The following is a 25,692-nucleotide window of genomic DNA, read 5'->3' as shown; positions in this document are numbered from 1 at the left end:
ATGGTTCTTTAGCAAATTGCGATTACAATTTAAGAGTTTTGGTTAAAAGTGAATCAACAGTCTTTCGGATCGTTTATGCTGTTACCAAATACTAATGGAGATATCGCCGTCTGTTCGTCTGTTCCCGAAGTTTTTGTTGGACGGAAGTCCCTGTATTGAGACCTCATTTTTTCCAAACTAGCATGTCCGGCGTAAAATTTCTCCTTTCGTTTGCATTTAGTGCCACTGTTCCGCGAAACGCCACCTTGAAATTCGGTAAAGCAGCACTTACTAGGGCATAATGACGTCCTGGGAATCCTCCACCATTCGATCGGCTTAATCGATGCAGCTGGCAAACAACGCATTGGCTCTCGTCCAGAGGACGGGGGGGATCAATGATGGTCATAACAGCCATGACAGGCTTAACGATATAATCGCGTTCGAACGGTTTAAATAACGAAAAATAGTTAGATGTGGGGGGTCGAGTAGGAGGGCAGATGGGTACGGGAGACGGAGCTGAACTGCGAATTCAAAAACAATATTGATGATGCCGTTAGGACAACAATCATCAAGGTAAGTCAACGACAGCTGTTAGGAAAGACGTTTGTGTAATAATGTGAATTAGTTCTTCGGCGCGTCCTGCGGCGTCGCAATGACGTCTGACTATTTGCATACGACTGCCCGTTTAGGCGAGCCGAGTAGTATATTGCAGGAGAGCATCCAGATCATTATTGCATCATGGTGGATGCAGAAATAGTCAGGGGAGTTGTATACAAGTGGTTATCGATTGTTAGACAGCATCGATCGGTCAGCGTTGTGCCAACTGCTGGACGTATGTATTGACTGAAATATATATACAACGTCCGTACTGATTGATGATCGATAGCGGCGCCGGCCAAATAAACGAGCGTTAAACGATCCAACTACTCCTACGTTGCGCCCCGGATAGTAGCGAAAGCACCGAAGATGCTTCGTCCTCGATTAAGCCGTAAGATTTTCATTGAACAGCTGCTTTTGCTGTACAAAGAATGGCAATGATATCTGACAAAACTAACAACGATGTCAATAGGTACTGTTACATAACCCGTATAGGTAGATTTTCGAACGCAATAAACACGCAGAGCCACACCGATTGTTCTTCATAGTCCTATATGGCATCATTGTTGTTATGCTTACTTCATAACCATATAAGTAGATCAAAACACGCATATGTATCTCTGAAGACTGATAGTTTTCAATAGAAAAAAGCCGACGACGCTGAAGAGCGAACAGAGACGAAAAGGCGGTCACGCCGAAGCGTTAACCGTTCCAGAAAAAGGTGAGCGATTTGTTGAGTTATTGCCACAAAAAGGACACGAGTCTGTAAACGTCATTTGTGTGCTCTTTATACATCTGCCGTTTGCTGGCTATAGTAAATTTACATGAGCAAAGAAAAGATATAGGCAAAGGACTAATTCTACGTTGTTACTGCTGCGGTTTGTCGTAGTTGTTGTCGTCATCGTCGTCGTCGTTGCTCGACACTGTTGTTGTTGTTGTTGTTATCGTCGCTTTTGCTGTTGTTGGTGATGCTGCCACGATTTCTATTACCACAGTTCGCTATTGTTCCTCCGTTGTACAGGCGGTTGATCCGCGGCCAGAATTGAAAATCCTCAGCGGGCGTTCCGGGATAGTCTGGTCTTTTCACCTACATCCTTTCGTCTACGTCCTCCTTGCGATCCCTCTTTACGACATCGGCGTCGTGTAGTTCGCCTCTGACAGAAAACCTTCCTGCCGATTTCGCTTGCCTAGCCTGCGATTGATCTAGGTATTTTTAGGTTAGTGCGTATTGCATAGTTATACATGGGCAGGGTTATATTGGCCACGAAAGAGTCTTCGGTTTTGGGAATTAGTCGATGCGGTTTTATAGATGAGGAATCGGGACGTAGTAATGGCCAGCAGACTGTAAAATATCTTCTAAGTGAGGCTTCAAAAAAAAAATTGCGGAAAAGACAGAAGTTCCTGAAAAGACAAGACACAGTAATAGATCGTAATTTCTTCAGGCTACGCGTTGAGAATGATATTACAAAGTGTGTCTTAAGCGTTGGATATAATTAGAGAATACTCTCTATAAAATAACAGGGTTAAAATTGTTTGTCTATACTGTCCAGTGACCCTTTGCACGCCGTTCAGTAGTTCTCATTAAATACTTTATACGATAACAAAAATGTATTTTATATTCGTGTTTGTTGGTTATATAACGAAATTGAATTGTTCAAATGTGAAGCTGTCATGTTGGAACTGGCCGTTGGAGGCGTCCAACAACTTAAGAATTATGAATACATATAGAAGAATGCTTAACATGTTGAGATCTATCTACGACAAGCTAGAATATCAATAAACAAGCTTCAATCGAACTGTCTTCAATGGAATAAGTTCCAAACAACGTCTGTTGAAGAGCATTGTTCTAATGTGAAATCTGCTAAAAAAAAAAAAAATTTCCCCCGGGCTAGACCAACGACGATTACTTGACGTCCTATTCGCTATCTAAAGAATAATACGTTCATGTCGTAGAACCGCTGAATGAAAATGGTACACTATCAAGGGCCCGGTATAATTGTTTTTCGAAAGCCACTAATTCAAAAGAGCTCCACAGCTGAGACAGACAGAAATACAAACGAAAAAACCGTGCGCGTATACGTACATATTAGCCGGGAGGGCTAGCGAAAGCAATCCGCGTACGCGCGTGTCGATGAAAACGTAACGTGTTCATCGTTGTGGATATTGTGCGTTGGCCGAAATTGTCTGGCCTATTGTCTGACGTCGTAGAATTGAGCTTGGTGGAAGTTCAATAAGTAAGCCCAAAAGGGCTTTTGCTACCATTAAGATACGTGGTGTAGGTGGCCCATACCTAGAACAAGCGTTTTTGCCCGACTAATTCATGACGTCGACGCGTACCCTAGTAACGTGAAGTTGAAGTCGCTGTCTTCGGCTATGATTTGTGTACGAGCGAAAATAATTGCATTTTCCAGCCGGCGCTCAGTAAATTAGCCCGCATTCTTTGGTACCGTTAGTTTAAAACTTCCTACCGAACCCAATCCAAAATCAGAGATATTGAAAAATCCGACTTGATGAGTGTTTCATCAATCTTGAGAACATGTCATGATATAAGCAGCCGTTTGACAAAGCTCTACTTGAGCAAAATACGGTTATTTCCTCATATACTCATTACTTACCTGAAATTTTAAGCTATTCTTACGATTTTTTTACCTTAATACGACTCCGTTTCGACTTTTTCTATTTCGTCTTTTAATTATTTCGGTTCGTCTGCGTGTACCGCGTTTTCCCAATGCACGGCTACTATGTTACCTCTCTCAACGGCTGGAGTTCTCAGTAAATATTGATAGAAATATATTAGAATATTCATATAAATATCAATCTGGACTTATTTGTTTTCTATGTGTATGTTTCTCAAAGGGCGATCGTTTGCCCAGGTCTATTAACCGCGACACGGGCAGGTATAGCAAACAGACGCGAGTTGTTTGCTACAATCAACAGACGATGGCCGGTCTGTGATGAAATACTCTCGTCTAGCTGTTTCCGTGCATTTCCTCTACGCTTTCATCCTTCTTCGATGTCATAGTACTACACACCGCAGCTGTTGTAGCAGTGAAACGTCTAGTTCACCCGCGCATCAGTTGGCGTTCATTCGTTTTGGAAAAGGTTGACGTCCTGCGGATCACGACAAAGAACACCGCCGCTGTCGCTATTGGCGACGACGAGGCAGGGTCGATAAAGATGGAGCTTCATGAAAACGCTAACCACAACCTTATGAAAACGCAAGCTTCATCCGGTCCCGATCGAAGTCGACTGCTATGCGGTCTGTTTGAGACAGGCGGGCATTAGCAAGAGCCAGAATGGCATATCCAAACGTCAGTCAAGTCAAGAGCGCGACTGCAAATGACACATACAGATGGATTTCACTATTTACAAATCTATCTCATTAGTGCTGGAAGCAGATCCTGTGCAATGCAACGGCTCAGCACAAGTCCATGTTCGGCAATGTATCGGTGCGTCCGTGTATGACGATACCGATTAGACTGATCTGGACGGATCATCGTCAATCAAAGCTACATTGCAACGTGAACCGAAGAGGACAAACCCATAAGGCCTTCAGATGTGACACTGGAGGCTGAACGGCGGTTTGGCGGTCTAAAGCAGTTCAACGTGGTTCCAGTGACCGTTGCAACATGGTGAAAACACCATGGATCGATATTGATGTGGTAATGTTTACAACGATAAGGGTTATGGCGGCCGGAGGTTCTGTCGCTGGAATACAATAGTCGAGTTGAAGGCTCTTGTGGTCATCGGTAATGAAGTAATAATAAAGTTCTACCCCATCACGTGAATGCTCCAAGCCAAAAATATTTTACAATGCCTTTGGTACCCCACTACTTTTAATAATATTTCCCGTTTTTCAACATATGCAATTTTCAGTTGAAACCTATGACGGGCAGAGTATTAAGATGCCATGGAAGTTAAAAGTTAAACTGTTGAACTTACTTTTACGGATGCAAGCGGCTTGGCTGGAAATACGTTTGCGTATTGTTTCGAATATTACTAGAGAATTATAAACAATAGCAAAAGAACTAATAGACAATCCAAAGCCTTGCCTCACATTATCCGGGTCGGCCGCAGGCGAATACGGATGACCGCGTCGAATGCTGTATACTGTATACGCACTAGTGATCCATAATAATTTGTTTTTTCTAACCCAGTCGTTGTGATCATATTCACGGCATGAGAAGTAGTTATACTATAATATAATAGTTTCAAGTTGCTGGAAAGAACTTGCGGAAGGTCACTACGTCTAATGAAAAAGGAAACAAAGGTTTCACCCTACGACTAGCGTCGTATTTGTCATACTGCACGTTCGCTTTCTGTCTTGAAGTGATTAATTAAACACGAACCGACTCTCCATCCCCTTATGGCACTGTCAAATGTGCAGAATTCTTGTGCCAAAAAGTCGCACGTTTTATTCAAACCAAGATATTTTAAAAGTTCAAACTCAGAATCCACTTCCGCACTGATGGTTACATTGTTGTACACGTGCCACTCGATGGCGGCCTATATCGTAGCGCTGAAGAACGACGAAGTAGATGGCAAACTATTGCAAGCAACAAAGGCCCATTAGGTCGTATTAAGCTTAGGCAAAGTGCCAAGCAACGATGACAGTCAAGAAGAAATTATGTATCACAAAAGTCAATGTACAACTACTTGTACTATTATCACTGTTGTATTTTCAAAACATATATTTTGAGTTACTCTGAAAACAAACAACATTTTTCTCCCGCAGGCAAAAATTGCTGGCAAATGCCACTTCCAGTGGACGGAGCGTCCAATCGTGGTTATCATCACTTTGGAACAGACCTGTCGTTCTATGCCACCACTGCTGCCGTTATTATCATTGTTATTACGAATCCTGTTTCCTAGGAATCGTTTTCGCTTTTACTATTTTCTATGCAGATAAAAATGCGTAGATAACAACAAACGTATACTAGATAATTTGATGGGTGTGTGTATGTGTGCTTTAGCACGTATCTTCCTCTTTTCAGCAAACGAAATCGACTATATATATATATATATATATATATATATATTTATATATCCATATATATATATACATATACATATATATATATATATATATATATATAGTGGTGTGAATGCCCAATACGACCTTGGAGGAAAAACTACTGCCGCTGTTACTGGCTGTAATGGAACAAAGCGCCTGTTTCCTGTAGACCGTCATGCCCCGCCGCCTCCGATCGGAGGCGATGCATAACGTAACATAGCGAGAAGAAAAAGAAGCAGACGCCACGGCACCAATAGCAGTAAGGCTAACGAAATCCAGTAACCGTTGCCGATCGGTGTTGCTACGCCAAATAGGACGGATTCAGCACTTAGAAACTCGAATGGGTGCTTCTAATACGACGCAAGAATTCTGGCCCAACTGAAGCCAGTCTTCCTTGGCTTGCTATCTCCTTATATTCGAAGTTATTACAAGTGCTGATAGAACGAAATCATCCATAAGCGCTGGTTGAGTGCGCTCGGTGCGACCTGAGGCATAGGCTGTACCATGAAAGAACTAGCTGCCAAGAGTAGCACAGACTAACGTGTACCATTTGCCATACGCAATTATCGCGAGAAATTTGCTTCACATGTATAGAAATGAGTATAAAATTCATGCGACGTTAGCCTTAGATCAGAGCAGAGGCACTGGCTGAGTCCATTGCTTATTTCTATCCTTTTTCGTACCCCATTGATTTGTTTGTCCTAGCTGCGGATGTTATAGTTGTTATTACATGTCGTTTATTGATCCGCATCTGTCGTAGCAGAGTCATCAGAGATGGCAAGTAGGGTTAAAGTGAGTGACATGACACTTCTTATACGTAGCTGTCCGCAAGTAGTTGTAGGACCTTTGATGTTGTGCTTTATGTAAATAAAACAAATTAGATTAAAGCCGTTCTCTGCTTAACAACGCAAGTTGTCTAGGACCAAGTGCTCTCTGTATGTAAGCCTGTTTGATGCGTAAATAGATAGGCTAATGCAAAGAAGCGAACAAGATGTCGCACACGGTTGTTGAAGCGTGATTGCCAAGCGCTACTGAAATTATACAGGTTCGACTAGCGGTTGTCGCCTAGTGTGCAGGTAAAGAGGCTCCAAAAATGGAGGCAAAAATTTACCTATGATAGACTTATTACTCAAGATTATATTTAGGGTGATGTATTATAGCTAACTTAAGTCATCTATAGAATTCTAAATAAGTAAATTCCATTAAACGCAGTCTATGCGTATCACCTATGAGACACAGTGATTTCAACGATATGGCGAATGCAACGTGGAAATTTTATCTTTGCTCACAAAAAAATCCTCCTTTTTTTTGGGTCAAACAAACCGCTCAACTATTGCAGCTTCAGAAAATTTTGCCCCCTTCCATAATACCGCACAAACATCCCCCTTCTATATGCGCAGACTTAGCTCTGCCTATATACCTGTTTATAGAGTAAGCTAGGCGACCATTAAAGGTGCTCGTTTCACCCGATCAATTTCGTTATATATTTAAGTTGGCGCTGAAGCAAACACTAGTATCAAGTTCCAGCTTTCAGCCAGTAAAAGATAACTTGAAAAAGAAGCAGACTCCCTCGAAGTGGTTACAGCTACCTGCTGTTAGGGAGCTCCGGAAGGCAAAACACGCATTCAGAGGCGTTTCTTTGTTCGCTGGTAGCCGCTCCTCCCTTGAAAGAAACTGCTGAGTTTCGAATCAAATAGTTCGGATCAAAGCTAAGAAAGCAACTCTATTATACTTTTAGAAGTTCAGTCATCTATGAAGGCCTGCCTCGAGCGTTCAGCATCGTGGCGCATTCGTACGACAAAATCGGCAGTAGCGTTTAACGTCTCGTTTAAGGTGTTGGCAGCAGACGATTGAAACTGCCGAGTCCTAACGTAAAACCGGTGGCGTGTGTTCGGACAGCGTGTATCTGCTTGCCTATAGGGGCCTTAATAACAATTATCAGTTATTGTATTTGTACGTTTACTGCGCAGCTTCTTTTCCACGTAGTCGTTTAGGTGGGCGAGTAAATTCAGGCATATCTTCATACTTAAATCTAAATACATTTTATAAACGTGGACTTGTTCATGGTAAACGTAATGTTAGGCACAAATAGGAAGCAAGGATATTTGTCAACTCAAAATTCAATTGCGAAAGATGAAAATGCACAGAAAGAGGATGATTTACGATCATGTAATAAAATACATCGAGAATAACGTTACACTGTTATTCTGTTTGCAGTATGCTGAGTATTGTCACATGTCAGTCGATTCGTGTTAAATATTCTCTGACAAAATTGCAAAAAGCCACCTTCGCCGTGCGGCCATCCTGTATTTATAAATGTCATTATTTACCTCATCTGTACTAAGTTTCGGTTCCGTGGATAACTTATATAGTCAATCCAAGATCTATCTGTCCGAGGTAAGTCTAAATCAATTTTCCGTAAAGCACTCGGAATGCCCCAATTAATAGATCCATCGAATGCCAACAATCTTGGACGACAGCCAACTGCTAACGCCCAGATTCACTATTGTTTATTTCAACGTCGTTCAGCAACAGCTGCAACAGCAATAAGGTTTAATGCAAATTTTTCCCATCATACCAGCGTCCGCTGCTATTTTCTACGATCGCCTCTTCAGCAACAATGAGCCGTACCTCGTAAAACGACGCTTACACGTCAACGCGCACTATTTGTGCCCTATTCATTACCCCATCCGCGCCCCTTTATAGCTACCACACTTTTAATGCGGTAGCGACTCTGCAACGGTCACCGTCGTTGACATCCCGCTTTGCAACAGCCGTGCCCAAAAAGGGGAGCCCACCTAACTAATCTTGTGAGCCCCATTGTGGCTGACATCTGCTGTAATTTTTCGCGATATACACAGCAGAGAGAAAAAGAGAACAAGGAGCATCTTCTGTCATCGTTAGTGTTACTTCCAATCGTTCGCTTAATAATATCTCTACGCCGTATATTATACTAATGAAATAGCGTTGTGCGGCGGTGGGATCGGGAGATAAACGGCAGCAACGACAGTAGCAATGGCGATAAAGCCCTTTGAAATACTTCTAAATTATTGGGTTTAGATACACATATATTAGTTCCGCATTTTCAATGTTTCCAGATATGATAGTTGTTGCCTATGAGAGGACATTTTTTCATTTTGTTAAGAGGTAAGGGTTCGCTAGCTTTTTCTAGTTTTCGATTGTTGTTAACCAAAAATATTCTAAAAAATAGTCATCTCCGCAGTTTATAGGATGTGGATGCAAAATTTTTTCATCTATTTTTATAAGTAAAATTCATACATCTATGATCGTCATAACGCCAACCCACTAGAGGAGTTTTTAAGATGCCGCTATAATTGGAGAAAAAATAAGCCATAAAATTAACATTGGATTCAAGTAAATGTTTCGAGTTTTATGTCTGCTTGTGACTGCGTCAGAGAGCTAATTCTTTGTCGAAGAAAAAAAAAAGCTACTTGTCCATACCCGGATTCAAACCTAAACAATCTTGCAAGCCCGATAATTTTGTAAGTCATCTCGATGACAAGCAGCACTAGATAACACTGTCGAACTCTAGTAAGCATCCGTACACCGTAATACAAACGAATAATTCATTCAGTCCTGTTCATTGAGACATTGGGAACAGGTTGGTAGTTAGGCACAACTTTTGACCTTATACCGCTGCACACCGTTTCGAGTGATATGTTGAAGAGCCACCGATGGCTGATGAATTATGACTAAAATACATAAATTGATTTTATTACCTGTTCATGTTAAGTAATCCAGCGACGAGCAACTATAGATAAAGTTCACAGTAGGCACATAGTATTTCTCTAAAAAAGATTATGGTCCAATAGGTATTAATGTGAGGCACCGTATCCAATAGAGAGCACTGTCAACAGCTTGTCACCGGTTGAACTATAAAAATGTGTTTCTCTCACTAATAGAACGGATGACACCAATGACTCAGTCTTAGTTTTTGGGTTTTAAAAAGTGGAATGCCTCACCGCATAACTTAACAAGCATGAACGGTCTCATGTATGATAATCCAGCATTCAACGGTCACATTATCACCATTAATTACGAGTCATACGTTAAGAACCAATGGTACGGTTTGGTTATCAGTGTGCGCAATCATTGAAGGCTATTAAAATCGATCCTGAACCCTTAAGCAATCAATCAGCTAACATTTTATTATTGGACCGTGTCCTGCAATCGAGCGTTTAACAATGCTGCCTTAAAATGATCCGAATAACGTCTCAGACCAAAAAAAAAAAAACAAATTGCGTTTGCAGTAGTTCCTGTAAGCGACCCTCGTTTTGGCAGTCGTTGCCGTCGTCAGCAGGTCCGTCGTTTGCATGAACCTCACCTGAACTGAACTGGTAAAAACAGATGTTCGCGCAGCGTCCATGCCTCTCCTGCAGTTCGCTGTTCACCACAATGGCGAAAGAACAAACGAAGTGGAGAGAGTCACGCTCGCGAAGGCAATCGTTCGCCGGCGTGAATTCCCAGAGTATCGCCGGGTGCGCGAACCAGACAGTCGGATAGTTCGAACAATGCAGAGCGCGCCAGAGCTGCGCGCTGTTCTGGTTCGGTCAAAAGAGAACTAGAACAGCTCACGCCCTCTAGCAGCAAAGGCGGGTAACAACGGCAGAGCAATTAAATAACGCGATAAAGGCAATGTCAGTGTATAACATCTACGTAATTCGTCTTCTCAATAGAAGAAAGAAGGCCTTCTTTACAACAATATTTACACAAATCAACAACAGCCCCCTGGAAGCATCACTACGTTTCTGCGATTTAAGAAAAAAGATTTCCTTAACTATATATATATATATATATATATATATATACACCCGAGGCAAAATGCGCGTACTTTAGTTCAAAATAAAAGATGTTCAGCTCGTTTGCAAAAGTAACAACGGTCTGTCAAAATAATTTATCTTTATATTTGAGTATCGACTGACCAACAATGGCAGAGCGACGCGGAGCGTACGACGATCAGTCAAATTGTACACTTAATGTACATAAACGAGTGTCCTTATGATCATACAAACGTACTTTGTGTGTTTGAGGTAAGACTTTTTATAATACGCCTATAACGCACGGGGGTCCTTCCAGGAGTTCGGATGTTTCAAATTTTCTTTGGCGATATTATTCCACTATGGTTTGACTCGCTGTATATATAAACCGGTCCTCTTGAAGCACTTTAAAGATCATCACATGACACCATCGGCGTCCCGCTTTAGTATACATGGCGCTGCTTCGTTTTACTACGATGTACCGCTGTTCGATTGCTGATTGCAAATATTTAAAAGTATTTGTTTGCGATTATCCACTGTAGAGCATGTTGGCTGCCACACTCACTTAGCCTCTGGGCTTTAACGAAGGCTCAAAAATATGTCGATCTGACTTCCGCCGAAAATCGATCTTTAGCGAATGAGTTATCTGTAACTAGGCAGCTGAATCACTTGATGCGAGCTACGTAATTGTTACGTAAACACATGCTGGTTAAATCCAACTATTTACCATTTCTATAACGAAATATATAATAAAACTAAAATAATTACAGTATCATTCCATGGCTGTTATTAAACAATCATTTATATGCTATATTGGCCGTTATACTCTGAAGTCCCGCGTTATTTTCCAGAAGACGCATTCACGATAGCTGCAGTTTCTTATATCGGCCTCGAGAATCGAACTCCAAAAAAAGCTTCCAAGGCGGCTAAGAAATTATGCTAATGGACGAAAAAGTGCTAAAGGTCAACTATATGATCACAAACAATATAAAAGCGATCTACAGTTCATAGATCTGAAGTATTCTATCTGAAAACGAAACAACTTCTCCATCGATTGGGTGTGCCAATGACGAACATCACAAAGGGTCAACCGATGACAGTTCCCTTCTGTATCAAACAAACTGGACATTCTCCGCACCGGGCACAATGTTTTAAATCAACTCATATTGCGCTAATACGCCACATCGAATCGTGGAGATTTTCTAAGAAACTCTAAACAGGAAAGCCCGGTATAGTTGGTGTTGTATCCCATAGCTTTATTTGTATAATTGAACATTCTGTCATTCAGAAGCCAGTGATTTGAAAAGCGTAGAATTTTGTTGGCCTTAGAACTGCGTGCCCACATAACAGGTCAACGTTGTCTGTGGTCGCGATTGGGTACGCGGCTCACTCGATGTGAGCTATTCCGATGCTCACTGTAGCTCCGTTATCAAGGAAAAGCTATAGTCGCTTTCTTCAGAGAAATCTAGACAATCTGTTATTAACGGACAGTAACAAAGTAGGAAGTTTGTTTTGGACATCGCTGATTTAGGTGCGCGTGCCCTCTATCGCAAGTTACCGTTCGTTTCAAAAACACCAGGTACATAAGTAAGTACAATCGAGCATGCTTCCTGGTCCTGCATAACGGGTAGTCCCACAGCTCGCAGCACTCCATCGTATATCGCCATATGTGTATTCAAGCCGGTATTGTTCCAAAAATAGAAACCGATCTAAAATAAGCAATAAAGCGCCTATGAATGGCTCGAAGCGTATTGGCAAGTGTTCACCAAACGATTTCCTGAGGGTAGGCCTTAATGGCGGTTAGTTTATGGAATCAAATGGAGGGATTAAGGCAAATCGGCCTAACGAAGGTCAAAAGGACAACAGTGAACTGCAGAGCTTTTATACAGCCCTAAAGTTGAATTATTTTGTAGAGCTAGCGATCTAGCATAAAAAACGAAATGGTTTTTTTTTTCTACGTTAGTAAATATGTAGCGAGAATACAAAAAACGAAAAATCAATCCAGATCATGAATGACAATATATGGTTATTCAAGAAAAGAAGAACTACTTCTAACCAATGTAAGCAGTTTAACTATAGTATGGAGCGGAATAAATAACATTGATGAATGACACTTTGGTACCTAGGCCTTACTTGCCGCTGATACTGCCTATCTCGTAATAGGTGTTCAAAGCAGGTCGACAATTGTACATTTTTGTAATTTGTAACTGTTTCCACACATTGAATAGACCGAAAGACGCCACCGTCGATTTTTTCAAGCAAATCTTTTTAGACAACTACTGAAATGTGAGCAACCTATAGCAAAGCATCGATGTTCTATTTGATTAGTTTTTAAAAGAAGACGGGAAGAAGAACCCGCTTCACGCCCAAGCGAAGAGGCTTGGGCGTGAAATGGGTTTTATTAGACAGCTGACAATAGGACATATGAATGGTAATGTTGCGCAGCCTAGTTCTAGGCAGACTCTGTGCTATGAATAGAAACTTTAACACTAGATACTTAGCTCGGCATCGGTATTCTGAAACGATTTGATAACGGGTATCGTATTTTCACTCAGATTATACATTTGGACCCTTTCAGCAGATGCTATATCTGACATACACGCAACTGATCTAGCCGATCGGTAAACGAAGTGTAGCTCAAAATGTCACAAGTTTCGCCACTCTGTACCTATAACACGTTTTCACAGTTGCTTCTCAATTATTTGAGATGTGCATTGATATTCGTAAGGTTCTTTCAACTTCTGGTAAATCACTACGTCTTAGTATTATTTCAACTTCGGGCTTGAATAGTGTTCGGCGGAGGCCAGACGACATCGGCGGTGATTGTTTCAACTTCCAAAATGTCTAAACAATTGCCAGTTTTTCCCTAGAATTTATCTCATCGTGTCGTATATAGCTGAGCCGGAATCCGACTCTGGCGCTCTCTTAAGTGTAAATCGGTCATTGTTTACTGTGAATTTATTTATTCGCAAGGTCAGTATTTCGAGTAGAAGTTTAATTTCAAACGAGTCGCATTACTTATATACATATTAGGAAATTTTTGTACTAGATATTAAATAAATATATCCCACCTGAAGTCAACTCTCTAGAGAATGCGAACAGTTTGAAGATCTTGATCTTGAAAGGGCACATGAGACAACAAAATGCTAGTTAATTAACAGTTATGCAGCCTTTCAGTAAAAAATGTGTACTATTTAAAATGAGGCGCTTGATCTCGATTATAGAAGTTTGCATATGGGGGTCCATAATACTGGGCCTTAGTCAAGTCGTTGGCGGTACTGATAAACGCAAGTTTTTCGATATTTTGTAATAAAAAATAGGCGTATTTGTACCCCAGTTATAGAATCAACATAGTGCAGCGTACGTTATCGAGAATGTGCAAAAGAACTAGTACGTTGGAGATGCTTGTTGTAATGATCTATCTGCTACATCATCCGCCATATTCAAGCAACGTAACGCATGTCTGCCTTCCTACTTAATGAACATATATATGCTACAAAAGACTTTCTACAAGGGCCACACTTCCCATTTGACATTATACTCCCCCACGCGTCCACCCAGCGCTGAGCGTCCGCAGGTGATGCCGGAACAACGTGGAACGAAATTTAGCTGAACGCGAATATCGCTACCATCGGAGAAAAAATGTGCCAATGCCGCGTTTGCACTCTGTTGGCCAGGTTAACGGGTCGTTGACGGCTGTTCCTATTACGAAAACGAATATGCAAAGTTAGAATGCATATTCTATTCTACGTTCAAGTTACGGGATGAGCGAATCGGGTAGCAACTTATACTGTAAAGTCAAAGATTTGTTTTCACTCTGGGCTAAACAAAAAAGTTATTAGTCCCGTTAGTAATCTTATGTTACTTATCGCTATCGTGGAGATAAAAGATCACCTTATCTTCTTTTAATAGATAGCTTTCTTTTAACAACAAAAATTGGTAAATCCTGTGAATCGTTAAGGCCTCACAGAAAATTACGGGTCGATACTGTACGACCCACCCAACAACTGAGATACGCTGATCGTTTATTTAGTATTTATTGTTTTTACAGCTCTCCAGCGTCGAGTGCTGTGTGTATTAATAAGAAATCGAGTTCGTTTTGCGAAAAAGAGAAGGTAGAGACTAACAAATCTTTCTCAATGGGTGAGCTCTACTCGATCTGATCAAAACCATTCGGTAGCTATGCCGTGCTAATCAAGCCTCGTTTTCGACTCGAATTTTACTTCGCTGATAAATCTGCGGCTCTTCGCGAATTTCAGATTTTGGCCTCTTAAATTAGTGGGTTGAATACGTTTTTACAAAAGGTAGTATGAGAGATCAGCTGTTTAAACGATTTCTCAGGTTGAAGACTATAGACAAGTAAATACAGTGAACCCGACACAAATGACGACCTCATGAACGGTATAACCATTTATCATGGACTGAAAAGTATACTAGCTGAAGGCGTGCTGTTATTGTGCCCGGGCCCCTGCAGTTCTTTTCGTCTGGATCGTCCACAAACGTCCGTTTCGACACATCGTTCTGCGCCGAAAGTTTCATCTTCCATCTGCAATTACATTAACATCTATGATTTAGTAAGCAACATTCAGATATTATTCAGCACTCTATCTCATAGAAGTTTGCATAACGACACGTTTTATGCCGTCCTTTCACAACATATTATTAGAAAATTCTGTACAATTTGTATATTAGTAGCAAGCCTTGTAATAGGCTATTGGAGTAGCGATTTAAACTCCGTCAAGCTGCTTATAGATATAATAATGCCATTTTCTCTGTGTTTCAATAAAAGGTTGTCTTAAGGCTGATTATGCTGCCCGTTGTTCTGTTGAACAAGCGCAAAAACATTGTCATTTCTATCTTTCTTAACCCCGAAGCACTTGGCACTTCCGAACGTGACGAGTGATTCCAAAGTGTCATTTCCATAGCAGGCTCTCTGAAGCGAGCGGCATGCTCACTACGCGATATTTGCCCAGGTATTCATCTTTGATGAAACATGTTGCCAGGAAGCTGACGTCCTTCGTTCTGGACTTGAAATGCGATTAAAAAAGTCGTAAACATGTAATGTTTGCCCACTCCGCTATGATACTCTGTTGAGTCGCAGGTCGTAAATTATAGCATTTCGACGATAATCCATGAGCATGCATTAATCGCAACATTGCTCCGGTTTACTTGTTCATATCGGGCGTCTAACTTTACTGAATGAATACTTCATGGACCTGCTAGGCCCTGCAGGTCTCAGGTACAGAATTATTCGCATGCGGTTTTACGGACGACGAACCATGGAGGTCGTACAAAGGAACTACGAAAGATCTGTATGAAACATGAAGTGCAATGGACTCCTTTTTCCATTGGTTTTTTTTTCTGTTGAAATTATCTTTTGCCTTCCGCCATTGACAATTGTGAATATAGTTTTTGTTTGTGTTCTTGCACTTTTATTGTCTTATTGATGTTAAAGCTAGTTTAGTAAGTAACACTACATCGTTTGTACACTTACTAATTCTGTAGGTGGCGTAGCAAAGATCTAAGCTTAAAGGTCACAGATTTGATTGCTGTTATTTTTCTTTGTTTGAAACAAACAATAGAAGTAGGTTTCACTTACTTCACCTACTCTAATCGTACGTTTGAATTTCCAACTAGAAATCGTTGAGGACGACGTAAAACGCTTTGCTTTCTTTTCATATCTTGAAGAGAAAATGAGACTTTTGTTCGTATCGTGAAAACGCTGACTAGTGTATGTTTTATTATAGATTGGGCTCATCTGATTGGAATATCAAATGAAGTTATTGTTTAGATCGTCGCTAGTTTACTGTCAGTATGGATTTGTTGAATGTGAAGCTAATATACCCCACTGAAATAATTATTAGAACTACTATGTTTACGAAACAGTGCGGTTGTTACAGAGTGCCCCCTGTGTAATTCTTGCGAATAGACCCAGGTCAGTATGACAATAAGCACGAAATATTAACGAATATTTGTGAGTTCACGACAACTACATCACACATAGAAAATGCTGGCCATGAAAGGCCTGCTACTAAGTATGAGCTCTGCGATCCACCTGAACGTTGTACTGCATAACGTACACAAAAAGCATAGTAATTGCTCACGCACCCCACGCATGATGCCATCGATTGCCAGTCATTGTGCTGTCATTATAAATGGTGATTTTTTTTTTGCAGAACGTACTGTAGAGCCAGAAATACGATTACCATTATTAATTTCCGTGAATCAAAAGGCTTCTGTCTGACGCTTATGGCAGCGGTTGCCAGTGTTGATCTCCAATTCTGTTGGACAACTTTCACGCCGAAGCCCGAGTTCATACAGCCATACTGTTTTCAATGACTATATTGGCACGACTAACTTCCAGGAATTAACTACTGGAGAACTAAGTACCAGGAATATCAACATCAAATAAGGAACGATTGGGTCGGTAGTGCTCTGTACGGTTGCCAAGCCGCTCGATCGGTGTTTTTGGAAAAATCCCAATGAAAGTCAGAGAAGCCCATCCCGTCTCTGACATTTAGAAGAGCATGCCTTTGATGGCAGTGAGTGTATGAGTCATCTGTTCAATGGACAACCATCATGAGCCTTAATCATTCGATGTGCTATCGCTGCGGAATCGTTCACGTAAATTACGAAATAGGCCGTCGTATAGCATTATTCTTCAACAGCACAACAAAAAAAGCATTTATATTATATACATATGTCTATATATATATATATATATTTTTTTTTTCTAATGTTTTTGTTTGTTTTTTGTTATAAAAACGCTATACTTTATGTGCTATTAGCTACCGTTACTTGTAGATAGTACCTTTGAATCTGGAGCATTACAGAGTGCGCTATTGTTCAGTTTTAGCTTGGGGTTAGTTTATGCAGTGACGAAAATGCTACACTTTTACAATATGCGTTCGCTATACAGGCCAAATGATTTCAAGCTATAATTTTATGATCTGGCCAAGACGGGACTAAAAGAGAAATGAGATAGCTTTCCAGCAGTTTACAATATTTAATTATTGGCGTATGGAAAATTAGGTCAAAAAGCGATTAAATCGGCCACAACTGTATATGTGACTATATGTTTGTTTATATGAAGCGCTTGATATATATATATATATATATATATATATATATATGCATGACAATATACCATATCAGCGAAATTTGTTTGTGATGTGATTTAACATCATCTTTACATCGTTATTCGTCCAACAGTACCTTATCCAGTTACTCCGATAATATTCTGATAAAAAGCTTCTGAGAATGAGCGTCTGTGCCACTTAATGCCGTCGTAGGCAGAGAAAGCTTTCATCTACGTAATACATTTGTGACCTTAATAACAAGTGAGCTGTTTTTGTAGGAAAAGTGTTTTTTGTGTGTTTCGGAATAATACGTTTGAGCGAAAAGTAGATTACGTGAGGGTAGGCCGGTATCGATCCAGGCAATGCTAAGAGGGGCATTTTTGTAGTGTTCAGTCATGTGAATCGGATGCATCTCTGGAATACCATAGAAATTTTGGCCAGGGATAAAATGGTTGTGTACATATACTTTTAATCCGAACGGAATCTAGATCTGTAACGACAAAATCTTTTGTTGGCGCTTTGAAAACGTAAACTGTATGAGAAAATTGTCAGTAGAGGCCATATGGACGGAAACACAGTGTTAGCAGACGAATTTTTCTGATCGTAGCGGAACAGTTCTTCAACAAGTACCCTATCGCTAGCTAAAATAGTGCCACAAATATCAGCAGCAAAATCCAAATGCGTGAAAAGATTTTAATATAATTTTTTTTTAATCCTCATATTTAATCAAAATAGTTATAATAGTGCAGAGCCATTTATTCACGCCTATCGTTAGACACGTTGCGCACCGTACGTAGAAAATGTAAACAATTATTAGCAAATGCCGCCATCATCACAGAAGCGTGACATTAAATAGTAATATCCGTATCCGTCCATCCGGACACTACATCCGTAAATTTCAGAATATATGGACTCACAATAAGTACCCTGATAAGCAAAAGCACTTATCAGTCTTGCGAGACAACAGGACGATGCTTGGTAAAATTTTTGGGAAATTGAAAAAATCAATTTAACGATATATATGTATACAAGGTCTGCCGTCGACTGACGTTCCGATAGCTGTCCACGAGCAGATGTTCCAATACGTTAGCAAACGCATCAAAGATGCTTAAATTATATATATATATATATATATATATATAAATGGTAATAGATGAAACTGAACAATCACGTTTCGTAGAGTTCATTATACGAGCATTATTTATATGGCATAATGTATTATATGTATAAACCAAGATGATATACCAGTGATTGTCAACGCGCAATGTTCTATATATTCAGTATTGCTAGGCTGAAACGAAGCATCAATGTTGTTTGCTTTTCTAATGGCCGTAATTACATAAACAAATTCATAAATGAACAGCTATTTCTCCTGATGAGTTAGTAGAGCCCCATCTGTTGCGTATGGAAAAAGTCTTTCGATATTAGGTGTTATTTAGGTCAAGAAATCGTAGGTCTATTCTTTCGCTTTATGGCCTATACCTAAAGCCACATAAAATCGATATACCAGCGACTACCAGTTTAACAAACTCTAAGGAGATCTCCGATAATTCTGTTCCGACCTATTTAGTATTTAGACTGATCCTATCTAGTATAATTCAGTATAACATAACACATAAGCAGAGCGCCGTCACGATATCAGTACCTAGAAAACCGTACACATACACAGACAGAAATAGGCCTTGTCGGAAACACATATACTCAGCGAGCGTAAACTTATCGGCGACAGCTCCCTGTTTTGGTGTGTGACATCTGTATAAAACTTCTTCGAATGGAACATTTAGGATTGTCTTAAGATGATATTGTTTTCACAGCCAATTTGAGTGCCAAACGCAAGAACATGCTATAGAGCTAGAAAGACAAATGAACATATCCAGATCTCGAATTTTATGCTGTTTATCAGCTCGTGCTGCTCGTGATCGGTCGTTACAAATCAGTCACTATATTAATCACAAGTTAGTGTATCACAAATCTTTTCTTATGAAGGTAAATTCATGTCTAATGTAAGTTGTCGTAAGAGCGTTATTCTATAATACCAAAAGAAAAAGATCTGCCGTAAACCCGAATGGTGCAGAAAACCTGCATTCTCCCAATACACCGTAGGCTGTTTCCTTTTTGAAACTTAATAATGCTTCGGATGTCGTCCCGACTGGGACTCAAGTTAGTGGGTAGTGGTTATGGGCTTCACTTACCGACATGCATCGTCAGGCGAACACGGGCGAGACGGATTCGCTTCTCTCTTAACATGACTTCCAGTAACGGATGTCCGCAGTTACCTGTAGCATCATAGGCCGAACGGAGAGCCTGCATCGTGACCGAAGGCGTCAACCAATCGGAGGATATGCAACATTAATCGCATTGGGAACTCATATTGACCCGCACATACGCAACGAAAAATACAAATATAATCAAAACTGCCGGCCAAAATCAAAGTCAATCACTAAATAGTATGAATTTTGCCTTTGACATATCCTGAAATCGAGGTGTCCCAATTTGTGGCAGGCTCGGTTTGGCAACGTTCACATTATAAATTATATATTCAATTACGAAACAATTCGATATTGAACCGATGAGTAGAATCTGATGTTTTTCTTTTTTCAGAATATAATTATAGAAAAATGTTGTATTTTGTTAGAGAGTGAACGAAATATATATATATATATATATGAACAATGAGCAGAGCACACCGGGCGGCTTGTAAACAATCGAGAGGGAGATGGCGACCTTTATATGAATAGTCGACAATAAAGGAGCAACTTTTTAGCAAAAACGCATCTACGAAGCAAAACACTTTTCATATTTTTATACAGTTATTTTATTACACATATGAGGGTTAAAGGTGACATCGGAAGTGCTTCTTCAAATTATATCGTAATGGCCGCTATTATCACTCAATATTCTTTAACAGTCGAGTTTTCTACGGCATTGATATTAAATCTAGAAAATTTCAAAGAAAAACGTTTCGATTTTAGATGAAATGGCAATTATATCCTCCCTATCGCAATGTTGACATTGATACTAATGATAATAAACGATAGAAATAATTAACACTAAATTCCCAACAAATCAAGCACCTTTTTTTTTTTTTTACAAATTACGCCTTATAACTGTTTACCTATATATTTCTTTTTTTGCAAAAAAACTTTATTATTATTGGCAGATTAATGCATTTGTATTTCTCTATCAATCAATTTGCCCTGTCGACTACTAGCCCCGGATTTCCTACGTCGGCATGTAAACCTTTTCGAATATACTTTGTCGCTCAGGTACGTTAGAACAACAATAAAATTACATTAGTCAATATAATAAAATTCCCAGTGGGGTATCATGTATGAAATTATTTTAGGCCTGTGCTGACATGCGAAATCACATGCAGGCCCATTTCACCGAATTTTCTTCCTGTGCCTAGCCTTTCGTCGAGGCGAGCCTGTTTTTCGGGGAAAAAATGGACGTCGATGTGGGTGACCCGTACGGGAGGGTCCTGTCACATGTACTAGCTAAGGGTTTAGCAGTATTGATACTAGTCAAATAGTACTAACTGCTTTTATTATGCTGTTCTCAGTTCGGTTATTAGTGTTGTTCCTATAGTCGTGTTTGATTAATGGGTCCGCTCCTTCAAACAACGCTGTTGAGGTTCTGGTAACTAGGGCTTAACGGAGTACTAGAGTGGTCAGGGTTAAAAGGAGTATTCCACTAGCTGCAGTTTGTGGGATCGAGCTATCGCAGTGCGGTTTCGGCTGAGACCCGTTCGTGGTTATCGTTGATTCTTCTAAATGATCGTTTTCGGTCAGGCTCTCGACAAATTCTGGGGTCGTGGTAGTAGTCACGCTGGTCTCTTCCGACTCCCCCTGAACATACACAGACACAGATAAAGATACAGGGGTACATGTTAAAGATAGTATTTGGCCGAGCTGCTATTTAAGTTCGTATCCGGATAGAGACGCCGACGCTGTTTCCTTGACGTTGTATGCCAAATATGTTTTATGAAACCGTCGTCTGACTCGTGCTTGATCTCGATCCTTCTACATTAATGCGGCCTTTAATCTTCTACTTAATAGCACGTCGCATAAGGATATAACCAATGTATAGCCAATTATTGCTGACCTGAACAGGGCCTCTAACGAAGCGTTTCGCATATGGAGCGCTGCATTAGATTCGGAATCAACTGGCATAGGTAATCATATTGGTTGGGCAGATGGTCACTAAATGATTGCATCTTCATTTTAGTAGTAGCTGAAATGATCGGACAGTTTATTTTGATGGGCCTGTAGCGTATCTTTATTCATGTTAGTTTATTTGATTGATTAGCTAACCGAACAAGCCTTTATCAGCAGTGTATTTCCAATATGCAGTTAGAATACAATGGAAACGAGCGCATGGCGGTAGAAGAACTTCTTCCATAACGAAATTAATAAAACCCGCCTTGCAGCAACCAATATCACAATATGACCATTTTCCGCAAGTCTTCAATACGTCTCGGACAAGGGATGACTCCTATACAAAGATCAATCATCCAAATGATATTTTTTACCCAAGGAACTTTTATCTTTTATCGAAACGACTGAGAGAATCTGACGCAAGCGACCAGATCAATTTGCACCGTTACTCGAGAACTATCTACGCAGAGTTTTATGGCCAAGGCATCAGGTGGCCACGTTCGCTTTACAAGTCATTTTGCTAAATTGGACAGATCGCTAAACATCCTATTAACAATACTGCTAGTATTAGGCACGGATCCTCAGCCAAAACTGAAGTAGGTGTTTTACATTTCTTGGGGAAGAGGGCAGGGAATTCGGTGCCGTTCAAAATATCGCAGCAATTTAGATACTGTATCCGCGTTTTTATGAATACGCCTGTGAAAACGAGGCCTTGCGTTTATCGACGTCAAGCGCGCTTCAACAGCTTGTAGAAACGACCATTTTCGACACGGCACAAAACCAGTGAATCTATATTTTTCCAGTATGAAACCGATACAGAACTGAAAGCCAATTTCATGCCGTTTGAGGTAAACTAGTTAAGGGTAATAAGCGTATACGTTACGTGTGTAGATAGGTCGTTTGGGAAAGCTTAAAAAAATTAGCATGTTCCGGATCATCATTGAAGTTAACACTAACGGAAGAACCGTAATCCTTGCGGCGGGTGCCTGCGATGCTGAAAGTCATGAGGCGATTATTCACTCACGTGGGCTTACGTAAACGACGTGCGTTCTGCGATCTAGCGAGTGTTAGCTGGGAGCTAGCGATGATCTCGTACCGTTTTCAAGCGTTTAAATTTAAAAACGTGGAAAAGCAGCTTAAGTTTGAATTGTATAATACGCTTAAAGCGAATACTCCATTTATTTGTCGCTACGTTATCAGTAGTTTTAGAATAGTACAACCCAGCACCAGAAAACGGCTCACAAGTACCGTGCGAATTAAGCACACGATGCGAAACGTTAGCTTTGCCAAAGTTTAGGCTAGGAAACTCGAAAGTTTGAAGGAAAAAATTGAGGAACACTTGAAGCTTAAACATAATAAATATCTTAAATTGAAAGGAGTACTGAAGTAGAAGACATTGTTGGCTTACGTGGATCTGATGATTTTAGTTAAGAACTATATAACTACTAACGTAGGAATCGCATTAAACACCTATGCAAATGGACTATCTTAAAAATGATTGTTTACATTTTAGCTTGTAAAAGACCAGACAGTAATAATAAAGCCACGCGCTGAGAAGATGAGCATGATTCGTCGTGTACCGTATTGCTTACCCCACGTACGAACATATGTTAAGCTTAACTCTACTAGCTGAAGAAACGTCCGAAACGGTGTCTGCTTTAATCTCACATTGTAACGCACTCCACTATTAAATTTGAGCTGGTATCAAAACAACCCACATTTGAAGGTTAATAGATAAAGAAAAAAGTCACGAGATGTGTGTCACGAGATCGACCCGCTAGCGGCGTGACCATCGTTTTCTTTGCGGGAAGCTCTGTGGTACCGTTGGGTCGAGCTCAAAGCCTGCACATTCATTCGATAGATCACCGAAATATTTAAACACGCTACTTCGGAATACTCACATCGGTTTCGGCGTACAGCGCGAACAACGCGGTAAAAAACAACGCAAAGTACAACTTCGACATTATGACGAACTTTTACACCAATCCAATCTTCGAGCTTGAACGCCGGCTCGGCTACGTACCGCTATACAATCTGATAGAACGAGGAATGACGCCAATACGGCGTTTTCAGGGAAACCGAAACCCTTTCGCTGGGTCGCCTGCGATTGAGAAAGCAAATCAACGTAAAGAACGTTTTGGCACAAACAATTGGTGGATGAGCAAACACCGTCGAGATCGATATGACAAATGACGAATTGCTATAGCGACGCACAGGTCTGGAGAGAGGTCGAGCCAGCTGTTACGGGAAAAAAAGCAGGCGAGTCGCAGCAGCGAGATCACGGAGCTTCGCTCACAAGTGAACGTGGTGGAGGAGCGAGAGACGGACGGGACCGGCTCAGAATGCAAGCGAAAGAATGTGTGGCCGGGCCTGCTAAGGCTGCTAGCGATGTTAGGCAATGGCCGCCTGTAGAAGAGATGCAAAAATAAATGCCTGCCTTGAGGAGTGCGACGGTACTGTGGGCGCTGCTAGACAATGCGACAACAATAGTGGTCTATGGCATGTAAGCGAACAAAAAACGAGAATGATTAAGGGCTTAATTAAGGGAGCGGAAATGTCGAGGTAAGGTCTCGCAACAGGTATATATTAGAGGGCACGATTTGATAGCAGCACTCTACGAGAATATGTATATAATAATGATAATAATCAGGACAAGAACTTCGATCGGTGTGACAGTGGATTATCTCTTGCAAAATTGATGATTCAGTGCTTGTTGCCATGTTATCGTTTATAAAACAATCTCTAAAATAGCAGAAGCTACTTTATTGCTAAACGGCCTGACTAAATATGCTGCAGTTAGGGGGGTGGCGGTAGGAATCTAATAGCAGAGAGGTACGAGAACATGCGTCTTTGGCAGACTCCGTCCACAATAGGTAAAATAGTCAGGATAGATTGTAACTTTGACAGCGTGGGTCAGACGAGAGATGGCATGGAAGGCGCGACGTATTTTAAGAAACTTTTTCATTACTAGGAAACCAAAAACGAAGAATTACGCCTGCGGAAATCTGAACGTGAAATAATGGACTAGGATGATCTTAGACCAATTGACTCGTTACAAATGACAAAGTTAAGTTACAGTGGACCGAGCAACGACAAGTTTTGCTTTCAAGTTAGCACCGATTCATTTTGTGACAACGAGAAAAAGTCTAATTGGGGATAGCTGAGAAACGTAATGAGGAATACGAGTAAGTAAGCTAAGATTCGTATTGTTTCCGAGAGGTTCTTAAAGAACTGAAGAGACAATATAGGGCAATTTTAACTGTGCCATTTTGAGCAGAACTTCACTTCGACTACTTATTATTGAAGTTTCTATTGTTACGATGCTGCTACGAACGCTATGAACGAACGCTGTAAATACCTTTAGTGCATGAGAGATTGAACGTTTTTTATGTATAGGGTTGTTTTTATATATAGTTGCATTTCTGTTAGCCATCTTGGCAAGACGTTGGGAATAATACTAGCAGCTTAATTCAGAGCTGTGTTTGCAAACTTCGTAAAGATATAAAGCATTATTATTTGAAATAAAGGGAGTTATAAATCGATCTAGAAAACACGCTCTACATAAGCCGAAAAAAGATATAAGGACATTCCTAGAACTTCATAATAAGTTGGATTTAACTGCGAGCTGGTGGCGACTCTACAGTGTACATGCCACAGCCATGTACAGGAATCAATTCTCAAGGCTGTACATGATCGTGCTTTCAAAATAGCAGATTGCGAAATAACTAATTCAAGTAAATTAGCAGCAATCACAGAGCAAAAACAGCGCGAAGGCAATGCGATTTTTTTTTAATTTCTCCAAGTAAACGCCTGCCTAAAGGAAAATGTTTTTTGTAAGTATTAGGACATCAAAAGTAGGAAACCATTATTCAATGTTTCGACTAGTTGAGATGCGCTAACATGCGCTAATGACAAGGCTCCACGTAGCAAGCAAGGTTATCGTTTATCATTTAGCTGATACGTACTTGGTTTAATCTGACTTAGTTTCAAATACTATAAGTAATTTCATTGACTTACCGATTATTTAAAATATATAGCTGTGGCAAAATGGTCGGAATGAAACGGTTGGCTAAGTAGCGGAACAATAC

General features: G+C 40.4%; 1 protein-coding gene and 2 long non-coding RNA genes across 5 annotated transcripts in view; 1 reads left to right on the top strand and 2 right to left on the bottom strand.

Moving 5' to 3' along the window:
• The window catches only part of LOC111243513 (uncharacterized), a 152,150-nt gene extending 142,181 nt beyond the window's left edge, over positions 1-9,969 (bottom strand). For 2 of the 3 annotated variants that reach the window (XM_022789203.2, XM_022789199.2), the window contains exon 1: positions 9,331-9,968. The gene's annotated coding sequence lies outside the window, so the exon portion shown is untranslated. Of the gene's footprint in view, positions 1-9,330 lie in introns of all 3 variants that reach the window. The other variant, XM_086977150.1, reaches the window with a different exon arrangement.
• On the bottom strand, positions 1,343-23,915 carry LOC147758205 (uncharacterized). The gene is made up of 4 exons (XR_015318910.1): positions 23,506-23,915; positions 19,640-21,295; positions 13,440-14,914; positions 1,343-1,977 (listed from the first exon to the last, which is right to left on the bottom strand). It is a non-coding gene; the product is annotated as an uncharacterized LOC147758205 (long non-coding RNA).
• On the top strand, positions 15,565-20,495 carry LOC147758206 (uncharacterized). Its single transcript, XR_015318913.1, has 2 exons — positions 15,565-15,680; positions 16,545-20,495. It is a non-coding gene; the product is annotated as an uncharacterized LOC147758206 (long non-coding RNA).
• Positions 23,916-25,692: the final 1,777 nt, after the last annotated feature.

Source organism: Varroa destructor, unplaced genomic scaffold (genome assembly GCF_002443255.2).
Source record: "Varroa destructor unplaced genomic scaffold, Vdes_3.0 BEIS01000001.1, whole genome shotgun sequence".
NCBI lineage: Eukaryota > Metazoa > Arthropoda > Arachnida > Mesostigmata > Varroidae > Varroa > Varroa destructor.
The sequence above is the reverse complement of the archived record's forward strand: the minus strand, read 5'-3'. Positions and strand labels throughout refer to the sequence as shown.